The sequence below is a fragment of the Lissotriton vulgaris genome, chromosome 1_1 (genome assembly GCF_964263255.1).
Source record: "Lissotriton vulgaris chromosome 1_1, aLisVul1.2, whole genome shotgun sequence".
Taxonomy (NCBI): Eukaryota; Metazoa; Chordata; class Amphibia; order Caudata; family Salamandridae; genus Lissotriton; species Lissotriton vulgaris.
The window spans coordinates 2,088,620,938-2,088,636,647 of NC_141685.1; the positions used below are offsets into that span (position 1 = coordinate 2,088,620,938).

Sequence of the window (15,710 nt, forward strand, 5' to 3'; positions counted from 1 at the left end):
GGCCACGCTAGTGGTGGTACCCGGATCTCCTCCAATTGTCAGAGGTCCCTCACCGGAGGCTGCCTGTGGACATTCTTAGGGAAGCTAAGAGGCCTTCCACCAGAAAGTCTTATGCTTTCAAGTGGAAGAGATTTTACATTTGGTGTATGGACAATACTCTTGATCTGATTCAAGGACAGGAGCAGGTGATTCTCCCATACTTATTAAACTTGGCAAGGTCAGGCCTGAAGTACCCCTCCATCAGGGTTCACTTAGCGGCGATCACAGCGTAAAGGAAGTCTCCTTCCCAGACCTCATTTTTCCTCATGCTTGTGGTCAAAGATTTCTTAGAGGGGCTTAAAGTGTTTCCTTAAATGAGGTCCCCATCTCCTCCCTGAGAGCTTAACATTGTACTTACCAAGTTGATGGGTACTCCTTTCGAGCACATTCATAAGGCATCTTTGCAACACTTGACCTGGAAAGCTGCTTTCTTGGTCGCCATCACCTCAGCCCGCAGGGTTAGTGAGATTCAGGCCCTGTGTTGCAAGGAGCCTTACACCGTTTTTCATGCCACTAGGGTGGTGCTGAGAACACATCCAGGCTTCCTGCCCAAGGTGGTCTCGGATTTCCACATCAATCCGACCATCACACTGCCTACTTTCTTTCCTCAACCAACCACTCCCCCGGAGAGATCTTTAAACTCCCTAGATCTCCGGAGGGTTTTGAAGTTTTACCTGGATAGACCCCTTCCACTTAGGACGTTTGACCGGCTTTTTGTTAATTGTGGTACAACTAATACCGGTCTGTCGGCTTCAAAAAGGTCTATTTCTAGATGGATCGTCTCCTGTATAGCTCTGTCTTACCAATTAGCTAACAAAGCATTACAGGGCAAACCACGTGCACATTCCACTAGAGGGAAAGCTTCTACAACAGCTCTCCTTCGCAACATTCCGATATCTGAGAATTGCACGGCGGCTACATGGCGCTCAGTACATACCTTTACCCGCCATTACTGCCTAGATTCAGATGCACAGGCCGATGCCCAAGTGGGACAGGCCTCTTTGATTAATTTGTTTACATAACTGTATTATAAATGTGATATTGATTCATGTTTTTTCTTTGTACTTGGTTGCTCATCCGCGAGACTTTGGGTATGGGTTTGCTAATCTAGTCCTAGATTATGACTATTGATGAGTATCCCCTGGATGAGAAGGATTAATTACTTACCTGTAATCCTAGTTCTCATCCAGGGGTATACTCATCAAAGTCATAAGCGACCCACCCACCTCCCCGGACGAGCATTACTGCAAAGTTATTGTGTGATGATTGCGGATTTACTCAGGTGCTTATACACCTCCAAAAAGAACTGACCCAACTGCCACCTGTGGTGCATCATGGGAGCAAGGGGTCTCCTGCAGGTCTTAAAGGCACGCTACCCCTACTCTAATGCCTTAAAGGCAAGGTGTCAGTTTTCTTTGTTTTCTTATACTCTACTGCAGCCTACTGGCAAATACCAGCAATTACAGGTTTCTCTATGGCAATAAAGCATTGTTGGATGACAAATGTTTACTGCTCCCTTTCTTCCGTAGGGGTTGAGAGAGTATAGGTGCTATTATAATTATATATATATATATATAGTTTTCACATCCATACTAATAATATAAAGAGCTTACTCTTAAATCTGACACCACTCCCAAATATCCTTCATGGTCTTTTGACAGGACACTCCTGCTCGAGGAGGAAGAAGTTAGCTTCCTACTAAAGCAATCTATAACATTTTTTGATGAAAATAGAAATTCAGCATCCCCAACAGTCGTCTGGGAGACATTTAAGGCGTTTCTAAGAGGGCAAATTAATAATAGAGCCTCATATAGGCGGAAGGCATATTCTGACAAGATCAACAAAATAGAAAAAGATATGAAAACTTTGGAATTAAAAATAGCCTTGCCGCCAGGAACAGCTGTAGAGCAAGAAAGACTGGCTGAATTGAAAGCTGAGTTAGAAAATACTCTGCAGGAGAGAATAAATAAGAGGTGGGAAGCGAGCAAATCCTCTCAATTTGAGTTTGGAGAAAGTGCAGGAAAAATTCTGGCATGGAAAATCAAATCTGATAAAGCCCTAAACTACATCAGGGAAATCAAGATAGAAGGTGAGCCAGAGACAAGGACCACCAGTCCTGAGATAGGGAGAGCATTTCTGGAGTTTTTTCAGGATATCTATAAAGAGGATCTCCCCAATGATCAAAATGCAAGGGATAGATGGTTAGATAACATTGCACTACCTACTCTCTCAACAACTCAGAGCAAAACATTAGAGTCAGACATCACACAAGAGGAGGTGAAAAAAGCTATTAGCCAAACTAAGAAAGGGAAAGCAGCAGGCCCGGATGGTTTGCCGGGAGAAATTTATAGAGCCCTTGAGAACACCATTACACCTGTATTAACCGAACTCTTTAATGGCATTTTAATGGAAGAACAGCTAATGCCGAAATCTTGGGGTGAGGCCACAATTGTTCTCATCCCAAAACCAGGGAAATCCCCATTAGAGTGCGGGTCTTACAGACCAATATCGCTACTTAACAACAATTATAAAATCTTTACAACTATTATTGCCACAAGATTGGCTAGCGTTATTGGTACTGTAGTCCACCAGGATCAGAAAGGGTTTATAAAGGGGCGACAATTAGCTGAGCTAACGCGGGAACTAATTGGGGCTATAGATATCGCTACTGCTTTCTCTCTGCCTTTGGCCACTTTGACTCTAGACGCAACTAAGGCATTTGACAGAGTTAATTGGCTCTACCTAAATGATGTCTTAAAAAAATTTAACTGTGGTGAAGTGTTCTGTAGAACTATCAAGCAAGTTATATAGTGCACCATCAGCTAGGTTGCTGGTTAATGGGTCTATGACGGAAGCATTTAGCATCACTCGAGGAACAAGGCAGGGCTGCCCGCTTTCCCCTCTCTTATTTGACATGTACATTGAGTCTTTTGCCCAGGTGTTAAGGGAATAGGCTAATATTCCATCTTTTTGTTTCGGAGAGTGGGAGAGACGGGTAGCATTATATGCAGACGACATCTTAGTGTTTACATCGGATCCAGTTAGGGCATTCCCAGTGGTCATACAACGGGCGGAAGAATTCGGACACGTCTCGGGTTATGACATAAACTCGAGTAAGAGCGAAATTATGGCATGGAATCTACCCAATTTAGATCTTGGGATAAACATCTCATCCTCAATGCGGTATCTGGGAATCAAAATAACCCAAGATGTGGGCAATCTTGCACAAACTAACTTGGAAAGAATACACAGTGAAAGTAAAAGACTTATGAAATCTTGGACACATTTGCCTCTTTCTATAACAGGAAGGGTAAACTTAGTCAAAATGTGCATTCTTCCAAAATTCACCTTTTGTTTTTAACACTATCCCAATCGCTATGGACACAAGAATGATGGAAAAATGTCAAAGAGAAATTAATTCTTTCATATGGAGTTACAAGACCACAAGAATTGCATGGAAGAAGCTCAGAAGAAGGAGAGAAAAAGGGGGCCTTGCATTGCCAGACCTAATCTTCTATTCATGGGCCTTTCAGATGTCTTATTCTAGAATGCTTCTCAAAATGCCATCTAATCTGCCTAATACATCTATGTACGGGGCCATGTTAAGGGGGACAAATCTAGCAGCAGATGGCTTTATGTTTAAATTTGGAAGCCAGATATTTTTCAAAAACATAAAATTGAAAATACTATACTCATGGGCCAAAAATTGGTTTAATATCAGAAAAAAATTGGGCTTATCGTATTACTCAAACTATTCCCCAATTTGGGACTCTCCCGGTTTACCCCCATGCCTGAAAGATAATCTGTCGAAAATAATAGAACAAGGAGGCATTATTAAATGGGGTCAATTATTCAAAGAAAAAAAACTGATAACCTGGGACGAGCTATATGATCAAGTAGGCCCTGGGATTTCCAGATTTAAATATATTCAACTGGATAGCTGGGCAAGATCTGAAACCTGCATAGACAGTAATATCGGGAAGATTAGTGAAACGGAACAACAAATGGTAGAACGACCAACTGGAGGAAGAGAAGTAGCCATATGGTATTGGCTTTTGCTGGAGGAAAGCGAAGGGGAGTTTAAACTCCCAGATGAGCTATGGCGGGCAGAGACCGGAATTCTATGCGAGGAGAGGTGGATAGATTCCTTTGAAGTATTGCGTAAAATCTTAAAGCCTTCTTGGCTAGTACGAAATCATATTTTCTCGGTACACCGGGCATATTTAACACCAAGAAAACTCTCTAAATATCAACCGGATAAGAAATGTAATAAATGTAGTTTAGCAGATGCATGTGATATACATATGTTCTTAGAATGCCCAAGCATAGCAAAATTCTGGGAAGACGTGAAAAACACTTTAAATTCTATACTAAATACATCCCTTTCAATAACTCTACCACTCGTCATCTTCGGGACGGAAGACTACATCAGAGGCAAGGAGAAGTTATTTCTGTTCTACGCAATTTTACTAGCGAGAAGACAGATCTGCATACAATGGGTAGAGAAGACACCTCCTCTACACTGTTCATGGCTCACATCCTTATATGAGACATCCAAAAGAGACCTTAAAAGATGATTATGCCATCTACACTCCTTTGGACCAAGGGCCAGGACAGTTCAGAGTAAGGTCCGGCAGGTTGAAACAAACCTAGATGGAGTCAAAAGAACGCACCCCTAACTATTAAAGCCGGAATATCTCTCCCACCAATATGTCATCACGTCAGCAATGGCGTGCAAGGTGGTTGGCATCATCCGTCTAAAGGGGAAGGCAGATGAGGACAAAAAAAAAAAAAATAATAATAATAATATAAAGAGCGAGACCAAACAGTTGAGGCGGGTAAGCTCTGGAACCACAGCGCCAACCGGAACACCACATACAGCATTGGAAAGGTGACAAAAAAAGCAACATGCTAGCTCTTAGATCTTCATGACAAGAACAGAGTTCTAAATTAATGGCATGGAGGAGTGCCAAGCTATTATCGGACGAAGAATATAAATTCATGAAAAAAGACTATCCGGTGATTCCAACATTCTACCTGATACCAAAAGTACACAAGGACATTACAATGCCACATGGACGTCCGATAATATCGGCGATAAATAGCTCAACAGAAAATATATCCCGATATATACATTTTTATCTCCAGGAATGGGTAAAAGGTCTTAAATCCTACGTACAGGATACTTCTGATTTCATTAGGAAACTGAACAATGTGGTTTGGGACTCTAATTGTTTACTTATAACACTGGATGTAACATCATTGTACACCTCGATCAAACACTCTGACGGGTTACGAGCTGTAGAGTTTTACTTAAACAAACGACCCATGAATTTTTCTGCACACAACAAAATGCTTCTACCTATGATACGAATTTGCCTGGAACAAAACTTTTTCCTATTCAATAACCAAATGTACCAGCAGGTCAGAGGGGTCGCGATGGGGTCATGCTTCTCCCCGAGTCTAGCATGTCTCCACATGGGACTTTGGGAGGAGCATGTCCTGGGCTGCCCCTTGGTGGTAATAATGCAGGAACATGTACCATTGTATCTACGATACATAGATGATTTGTTCTTAATATGGCGAGGATCAATGATAGAAGCGCAAGAATTTGTTGGGGAACTAAACAAGAACAGTTTAAATCTACAGTTCACCTCACACATAAATGACAAATCAGTGGTGTTTCTTGATACTGAGGTTTACGTTACAGACAATGGGTTAGCCACTAAAATGCATAGGAAACCCACAGCCGGAAATACGGTATTACATGCCTCTAGCCAGCACCCCCATCACCTAATAAGCAGTATTCCCTTTGGGGAAATGCTGCGAATTAGGCGGATATGTAGCCCGGAGTCTGAGTGCCATAAAATACAGGAGGAAAGCAAGGAACGTTTCTTGTCCCGAGGTTACTCCGTTAAAACGGTACAACGAGCAATCAATAGGTCTCTAACACGATCTAGAGAAGAGGCACTATCAGCTAAGGAGAAATCCAAAGAGGGGTTATCCAAAGAAACAATGATTACACCCAGAGTCATCACAACTTTTAGTAAACCGCATAAGGAGATTCGGCAAATTTTCTATAAAAATTGGAACTTAATAACCGGGGATCCTGTTATTGGTGAGTTCGTAGTGAAGAAACCAAACATCACGTTCAGAAAGTCTGCATCCATGTCTGATAGACTAGTGAGTAATTTTTTAGAAAAACCTATTTCAGATACCTGGGGGGCCCTCGGAGGAGGTTTTAAAAAATGTGCTGTATGTAAAGCCTGCAAAAATGGGTGCAGTAAAACTCAATATACAGTGCGTTTTAACAGCAAACTTGTACTAATTAAAAAACGCATGTCATGCAGGACTGATTTTGCAGTCTATGTGCTGCAGTGCCCGTGTGAGTTACGATATGTAGGCAGCACTCGCTTGCCGGTACACAAACGGGTACTGCGGCACATTAGAGCAATAGTGGGTAAAGACCAATCTTATCCCGTGGCCCGTCACTTTGAAAGTATACACAAAAGTGACCCATCTGGACTCCTATATTTTGCAATTGACTGTGTTATGCCACTGAAAAGAGGAGGTGACAGGGATGCGAAACTCCGTTTGTTGGAAACCAGATACATAATCGAACTTGACAGTAAGGCCCCACGAGGCTTGAAAGCAAGTGAAGATTTGTATACATGTTTATAGGTTTCTTGAATAAAGAATAATATTGTCTATCAGAGAACTGAAAATTGGGGATATCGGATTTTAATCGATAATCCAATTGTGATTTCCATTTATTAATTGATGTGTCTGACAAAGTGGGACCCACAGCCGTTTTACATCTAGGTTGGTGCGTTTAAAATGCTGCATTAAGTAGAATTAATAACTTATAATCATAAATTATGAATTAATTTCCTTCCACTCCATGAAATATTGAAACGAGTAAAGAATTGTTTTCAAAAATATATATAACAAAAAGAAAGAAGAAAAAAAGTTGAATGGTAATGTGTTAAAATTTGCACAATATGCACTAAGGTCTTTCTTTTTTTGGGGCCACGATGAAATTTGGTACTTATAGCCAGGATGAATTAAGATAATTGAAGTTGTTTTATACGGCTTGAATGTACTCGTTTTTGAAATTTGAAATGGTGTTTACTAACTATATATTGACATTTCCTCTATACAAATTTCTGTTTATAAGATTGATTTAGGAAATACATAGGAAATGAGTTTCGGTAATAATTCACACTAAAATTGCTTTAGTTTGCACAATATAATTGCTGCTAGAATAAGATTCATAGAGGGTTGTTTAATTATAGATTATACACTGTGTCTTTTATTGTAAATAAGATGTATATATCATGAATTTTAGATATTTATGAGGTATTATATATATATTTCCCCTCAAAATCTGAATTTTAGCCTTATGTGCAAGAAACTATTTTTCTATTGTATATAGAAGATCGAATTAACTGTGTACACTACTATTTTGTATAGTGAGAAATGGAAAAGATAGGGCACTGCGCCCTTTATTTAAAAGAAAACACCAATGTTTATTATGAACAAAATGAGAGACATTAAGGAGTTAATGTGGGCGGAACATTGACACCATGTTCCGCCTCTGTGGAGTTCACGAAAGCAATAAGTACCCTCTTTTATTTCCAGTAACGTATCATGTGATCAAGCCTCTGGCTAGAGGCGAAACGCGTCATGCAGAACTGCTTGGGTGTTAAACGTTTGATGGAATAAAGCACTGTTTTTGCACAGAGCTGGGTCTGACTTGTTCGTTCTGAGTCCAGTTGGAGTAGCAGAACTGGGATGCGGCAGCGTCGAGCGATATGAGTGGTATATATATATATATATATATATATATATATATATATATATATATATATATTTTTCACATCCATACTAATAATATAAAGAGCGAGACCAAACAGTTGAGGCGGGTAAGCTCTGGAACCACAGCGCCAACCGGAACACCACATACAGCATTGGAAAGGTGAGGCAAAGCAGATGGACATAGGCTATACACCAGCACAAAATTTAGTTTGGAAGGGACAAAGCACGTTGTGGGACAAAGTAGTCCGCTGGATGTAGCACCAGCTCTGAGGTGGGCGTGTGCGTTCAGCATTGTAAAGCGTGAGAATAGCGTTCTATCTCGTAGAGAGAATAGCGTTCTAGAGAGAATAGCGTTCTATCACGTAGAAAATGTGTGGCTTCTGAGTACACAGTCTGATGACGTTGACGCGGCGTCTCAGTGCACCACGCCGTGTTGTTGAAGTGTGTGAAAGTACGAAGACACCCGGGCACAATATGCACGGCAGGACGGCTGTGCCGCATTTGTAGACTGTGAGGCCAGACTATTTGGGAGCGGGCACACACGCTCAACTTCAGCGCCAAGGACAGAGAACCTCAGAAAATCACAAGGTCAGACATACAAAGTCATTGGGATAGACTTACGAGAGGACTGCTTGACTCATGGCCAGTTATATGTCGCCCTCTCTAGGTCCGGGAATGCCGAAAACCAATTTATTCTAAATCCACAATCTCATGAGACAAGAAATGTGGTATACAATGAGGTTTTGAAATACAATATTCTTACCTATTATACAATATTCTTACCTATTCGAACCATTGCAGACATTCTTTTTCATACCCGGACAACGTCGGGACGGGCCGCTAGTATGCATATATAGGTGCATATATATGTATTTTCTATATGCTCCAGGATCCCGCACTTGGGCGAGGATTATTTATAGATTATGACTTTGATGAGTATACCCCTGGATGAGAACTAGGATTACAGGTAAGTAACTAATCCTTCTCCACATCCCATGCTTTAAAAAGCCCGTACGGGTGGCAAAGCTTTCTTCTATCTAGCTCCACTCTACTGGAATCAACTTCCCATTCACTTGCGCCAATGCACCGACTACCGGTATTTAGAAAGCTGCTAAAAATATAATTGTCTGATTCATCTCTCCTTGGTTGGTATCAGCAGTTTTAGCAAAGAGATACCCCTGTTGAAGTGATTCAGGCACTCTATAAATTAATAAATATCAAACTCCCAAGGACTGCGGACCTGTCCCAAGAAATCTACCTAAAGGACTCTAGTGCACTCCGGGAACCGTGAGTTCTAACTACTCTGCACCCGACGCCTCCAGCCCAACTCCAGGTGGCCCACCGATACAGAAATGGTTACCCAGCGATCCTGACCCCAAGCCCAGTGTTGGCTGCCCCTTCTGGACTCGACGACTACCCCTGCAGTGTGAATCCAGAGGCTCCATGGACCGGCTCTGGTAAGATAACCCGACATCCAAGGACACTCTGCAACCGAAGCCCCTGGGCCTTGATGAGCTTGACTGACTGTGGCCCTACGACCTACAGCATCTCAACTTACCTTTGCTGTCGCCGGTTTCCTCTGTACAGCCCTCCGGTTCGACGCCTGCAGCCTGTTGGTCCTCCCGCTTTTCTCCATTGAAAAGCATTGGGCACCCAACACTGTATTTGCACCCTGCACCTGGCCGCCCCTGTGCTGCAGGTGGTCTGTTTTCTGTTGCCTTGTTCTCCTCCCCTATCTCTAATCCCCTAAGCTTGGCCCCTGCAACCTGTTTACTTACCTGCAAGTAATGTGGCTTCAAGCTTCCCCCAGTTTCCACTGACACATCTTGGGCCTATTTTCAAATTTGTCCTCTGCACCCGGCCTCCACTGTGCCGTTGATGGTGCACGCTTTGTGCTTAACTAAACCTTGCCCTCTGCTGACCTTAAACCCAAAGACTGGAACTGTATGTTGGGTACCTACCCGTCAAACTGTTTTGTTGTTTTTCTTCATAGGTTAACATTGAACTATTTGAAAATGCACTGTGGACTTTTGAAAGATGAAAGTATTTTCCTTGAAAAACATACTCTCCTTTCTGCAAAGATCTTGGCCATAAAATAAAACTTGAGCTGAACAAAGCTTATTTTTATAAACTTGGTGTGGATCTCCTTTTTGAGTTATGTGTCACTTATTGGTCATTGTGTGCATAACGAATGTCTTACACTCCTCTATGTTAGGCCTAAGGCTGCTCGCCCACACTACCACAAATAGTGCACTTTGGGTTTGCATTGAGCCCCGTACACTTCTGGGATAATCTCTAGACAATGTGCACAGTATATCCACTTAGCGGTATACCATATACAGAGCCAGCTTCCTACAGTGAAATTTTTAAGGAAAACAAATACAGACACTTTTTGCAAAGCCCTTTTTCCCAAACAATATTTAGCTATATTTTGGCTATTTTCTTAGTCTCCTGCAGGGGAATTCACAGACCCGGGGTTCCTTTAAAATCCCCAGGATTTTTAAAGTACGCAAAATTTGCCAGGCTATCTTCTATGCAAACGAAGTTATGGATGCTGTTGGAAGCTGGCTCTCTAGATGTTACCAAAACGAGCTGTACTGTGCACAGTCCAGGCAACCCTTATTGGTTTTCAGAGGCAAAAATAACAACACTAAATTCTCTTTTGTGGTAGTGTGGGCGAGCTGTTTAGGCTTATCAGAGGGTAGTGCTAAACATTTGTTCTACTCTGAGGCAATACATGACGCACATACCCAAAGAATACACAAAGAATACATTCAAGACCAATTCAGAAAAATAACTAGTATCCCTTGCTCCTGCTTGTATTTTCTCCCTTAAGTGTATTTGTTTTCTCCTAATCTTTGAATTTAGCTCATCTCTGTAAAGCGCTCTGATACCCTAACTGGTCACGTTCGCGCTCTATAAAACACTAAATAAATAAAAATCTTTATATACATTTTTATAACACGAACTTCATAAGTAAGATGTTCACTTAAATGCGTCTTTACTCTCCATGCTTTTCTATGGGAGGAAAAGACCTACGGCATACAGGTACTTCCAGTATGTTTCGGAGGATCCCCTTCAAGACTTAAGAAGGCAGGGGACCAAGGTCCAAAGAACCACCAGCAGGTAATTTCTTCCTGCCCTGGAGCATCCGGGTACAGAGGTGCTTGTTGGTTTGGTAGATTTACAATCTACACCAATGGAAGGGAGATGGCTAAAAAAAGGCTGCAGAGGGGGGAACCAGTCTGGGAGCTCCCAATGAGGGGGGCGGGGGGTCTGTCCACAAGGGGCCTGGGAGCAAGAAATAGCAGTTAGTTCTCTGGAACCCAGGCTGGGGTGCTCCAGTGCAGAGTTGTTAGGTGAGCTGGGCCTCATGGCCTCTTGCATCCTGCTGGTGGAAGACGCCAGATGGCATATGCGGGCTCTGCAGTGGGAATTGGTTCTAGTGCATGCAGCATCGGGGGAATCTTTTCGACACGGTCCAGATCTCGGAGAGAGCTGCACAGGGCCTTCAGTGGTGGCTAAACGACCACGCCTGGGTCAGAAGTGGATCTCTCTCTTCCCCAATTAGAACACAGTAGTGGCAGATGCGTCACTTCTGGGATGGGGCGACCATCTAGGAGAGGTGGGGATAAGAAGACTGATCTATGGCGGAATCTGGACTCCACATCAAATTGCTATAGCTCCCAGCGATTAGCATGGCATTGAAAGCCTTTCTTCAATCAAGGGAAGGCTGGTTCAAGCGTAATGTAATGGTGTCTTCTAAAGCGCATGTATCACCCCGCCATGGGGTATCTCAGCGCTGTAGACCGCTGGGGAACCCGTCCTGGATTTCCCTGTGAGATGGTCCCTGCTGGTTATCTCCAAGGTGAAACCAGGCATCCCCGGTGTATGTGGGGGGCCGTTGTGGAGATAAGGCAAGCTAATTCCCAGAGTTGCCAAGTATGATCCCTGGTTAGAGTAGGCACCGAGGCGAGAATTATCGAGTCCGCTGACCCTGGTCCACGACCCTGCCGCATCGGGAATTGAACCCTGGTCCCGGGCCGTCCTCTGCTTCCGGGTCTGCCACCTCTAACCAGTGAGCCACACCACTCCACGGACAACACCGCCAGGTGGTACTGCAACAAACCGGGCAGGTGGGATTGTGGAGCCTTTGTCAGGAGTCCCTGCGTCTCTGGACATGGCTGCACCTGCAGCACATATCCCTGTTGGTTCAACACCTGGCAGGTTCTCTGAACTCCAGGGAGGAAAAACTCAGCCGTCGATGCATAACTGATCATAAATGGGGTCTCCATCTGGAGATGGCGCACGGTCTCTTTCAGCAGTGGGGAGAGACTTGAATTGATCAGTTGTCCTCTATCAAGAACACGCAATGTCAGCAGTTTTGCATGCTGGAGCTTTCAAGGCAGCACCTGTTTGGAGTCAGTTTTAATTTTGAGTGTTGCTTAGGCCTCCTATACGGCTTTCTGCCAATAAGCCTCCTGTCCGGAGTGCTGAAGAAGATTAGGCGTGCCTGGGCCCAAGTCATACCTGTGGTGCCGGACTGGGCATGGAGAGTATGGTATCCTGAGCTTCTCCAAATGAGCATTGATCTTCCGATCAGGCTACCCCTTCGGGAGGATCTTCTAGTGAAGCAGCAGGGTAAGGTCCTCCACCCGAAACTGTCAACTCTACGACTTCTTGTGTGAAGATTGAGCAATTGCAGTTGATAACTTTCAACCTAACTCCTGAAGTCTGTAGTGTTATTTTAGCAGCCAAGCATCCCTCTACCAACATCGTGTACGCCTGACGGTGGCAAACATTTGTAAAATATTTTACTGAAAGGTCTGTTGGTCCTCTTTCTGCTTTCCTTTCTCATGTTTTGCCTTTCATTTTGACCCTTGCTGAGCAGGGCTTTGCACTGGGCGCTCTCAATGGATTTCTATCAGCCGTGTCTGCCTTTTGAGGCTGCCGGATCAACCCTTTTTATTTAAATCCTCTATTGTAAACAGATTTCCTAAGGGTATTGTACATATGTTCCCACCTGCCCCTTTCATCGTGCATCAATGGGACCTTAACTTGGTTCTCACTTTCCTGATGTGTGCTCAGTTTGCACCTCCAGCTGCTCACCGTCAAAACAGCCTTCTTAGCGGCAATCGCTTCTGCCAGGAGGGTGAATGAATTGCGGGCTCTGTTATGCAAGCCTTCTTACCAGACCATCTTCCCTGATCAGCTGGTGCTTTGAACTAGGGCCTCTTTCTTATGTGAGAATCTGCTCCCTTCTTTCTACGCGCCTCCTCACCCCTTTAAAGAAGAGGAGTGACTTCACCGTCTGAACCCAAAAAGAGCATTGTCGTTCTACCTTGACCGCACTAAAGAGTTCTGAGTGGACGACCAACTCTTTGTGGGGTACATTGGATCAAAGAAAGGTCATGCTGCAGTGCAGAAGAGGAATATCTCGTGATGGGTCATCCACTGCATCAAAATGTGCTACTCTGTGGCCAAAAAGCAACCTCCTGAAGGATTAAGGGCTCTTTCCACCACAGCTAACATGGCGTTCCAGTCCTTGACATTTGCTGGGCTCCAACGTGGGCATCACTGCACACATTTACCAAAAACTACTGCCTGGACAGTTAAGTCAGACGGGACAGCATTTTTGGGCTCTCTATCCTGCAGGACTTCTTAGTCTAAACTTGTCCGCAGTCCCTCCTCCTGGGATGGCATTGCTTGGGTATCTATTCAAAGATAAGGAATATGCGGCTAGATGTCTATATCAGATGGACTAGCTACTTACCTTTGGGAACACCTTATATAGTAGGGACATGATCTGGCTGCAGATTCCCTACCAACCCACCCATCCTCACTGCGGACAGGTTTCTAGTGTCCGGGCTGACTGCTTTTCACAGACTAAGTTGTTCAGAAACACACCAATGTCTGTGCACTTCATGGCTCTACTCTTCTTGTGTGGAAAGTCGCGTTGAGGTGGCGCATGTATAGGTGACGCGGTTATCATATCGGCGGAGACTATGCCGATGACTTCACGTGGAGCTGACCGACACCACCTACTGACTCGCAAGGGTTTTGCTTGAAGAAAAATCTTCCAGATCCAGTCCGACGCCTGGGAAATTAAACTGTAAGGAATCTGCGGCTAGATCATGTTTCTACCAGGTAAGGTGGTATCATAAAATTCAGTACCCCTGCTGCTTATCTGTGGAACAAATCAATGCTGCCATGAGCACTAACCGAGATTTGCTAATACTCAAAGACATTATTACACATCAATCTTGGAGGAAACCTGCTCAACTTCTTCATGATTACTTTGAGTACCAGAAATTGAAAAATGTGCAGGAAGAACTTGCGGTTACCGCAGAAGGCATTACATTACGAGGATCGAGAGTTATTATACCCGAGAGCCTAAGACAACAAGTTTTGAACTGATACATATGGGGCATTGTGGAGTTGTTTCTACTAAACAAGCTCTGCAGGACCAAGTGTGGTTCCCTCATCTTGAGTTGAAAAGGAATTAAGGATGCGTCATTTGAGAAACTGCTTGTCATCCAAAACAACCCTGCATCTGTTAAACATGTCTGATCTTCCAAAGCATGCTCGAGAGAAGATTGCAATTGATTGTGTTAGACCCATTGACAGTGGTCATCATCTACTAGTAGTTTGTTGATGAATATTCCAAGTTTCCCCTTGTGGAATACATGTTGTCAACCACTCATGACCGAGTCACTGAGAGACTAAAATGTCTTGATTTTGAAATCTGACAATGGGCCGCCTTTCAATAAGTGAGACTTTTACTATTTTATTCTCACCCAAATGTCAAGCTTCAGCATGCACACCTCTCCAGCCTCAGGCGTATGGTGGAGGTGAGCGATTTATGAATACCCTCTATAAGATTGTTCAGCTCGCTGCGCTGGAAAGACTTGAACTCAAATCAATTCTTCACTCTACTCTTTGTTGATATAGGTCAGCATCCCATTCTATCACAAGTGAAAGCCCTGCCACCTTAATGTTTGGGAGAATCCTGGGAACCAAATTGCCACAATTGACCACTGAAAGATCTAATGACATTGGCAAACTTCGCACTACTGATTAGTCTAACAAACGCACACTGAAGACCTACGTGGAAAGACACCGCTGTGCTCGGAGTATTGTATTTAAAAGAGAAGACCAAGTCGTTGTCATGCAGAAACGGGAAAGCAAGTCTGATGCTCCTTTTGATGCTGACCCACTCGAGATTGTGACTAGCAAAGGACACAGTGACTTCTTATCGTTCTGAAAAGCTCATCACAAAAGATTTTTCTTATTTCAAACACCTGCCTCGATATTTGTTGACTCCAGGCGTTCAGAGTGAGACCCTTCTATCTCGCAGTCCAGAGAGCCCAAAGACTGCACCTATGCCAGCTACGGATGCCTCTCATGTGTCTCTTCAACCTCACAGTGAGAACTGGAAGATTGATTCAAGCACCTCCAAGACTCATTGAGGAGTTATGATGTATATATGTATTTTTTTGTCTACTTTTTATTTAAGAAGGGGTGAGATCTAGTGTTGTGTGTTAGGTAGGATAGTGACTTGAATGATTGGGTATGATCAAGAAAATTCATTGACGCAGTACAAGCAGTTAATGGTTACAATATGAAGAATAAAGACGTGGAATACTAAGCTCCGTGTGTGGCGTTATCATTTTTAAGTACTCGGGCTAGAGAGGATGCTACACAAACATGGAATATCCGCCAGGGTTTACTTGTTAAATCGTATGGGCAAAAATGTGCAGGTGCGGTGGTGTGCTCAAATCTCACAATCCTGATTCAGGTCAAACTCCCATTCATGCCGAAACCGAAATTAGTTCAGTGGATAATAAGCGAAA

General features: G+C 43.5%; 1 protein-coding gene across 2 annotated transcripts in view; it reads left to right on the forward strand.

Moving 5' to 3' along the window:
* Positions 1 to 15,710, forward strand: part of CWF19L1 (CWF19 like cell cycle control factor 1) — a 232,099-nt gene that overhangs the window by 107,002 nt on the left and 109,387 nt on the right. The gene's annotated exons all lie outside the window — the stretch shown is intronic.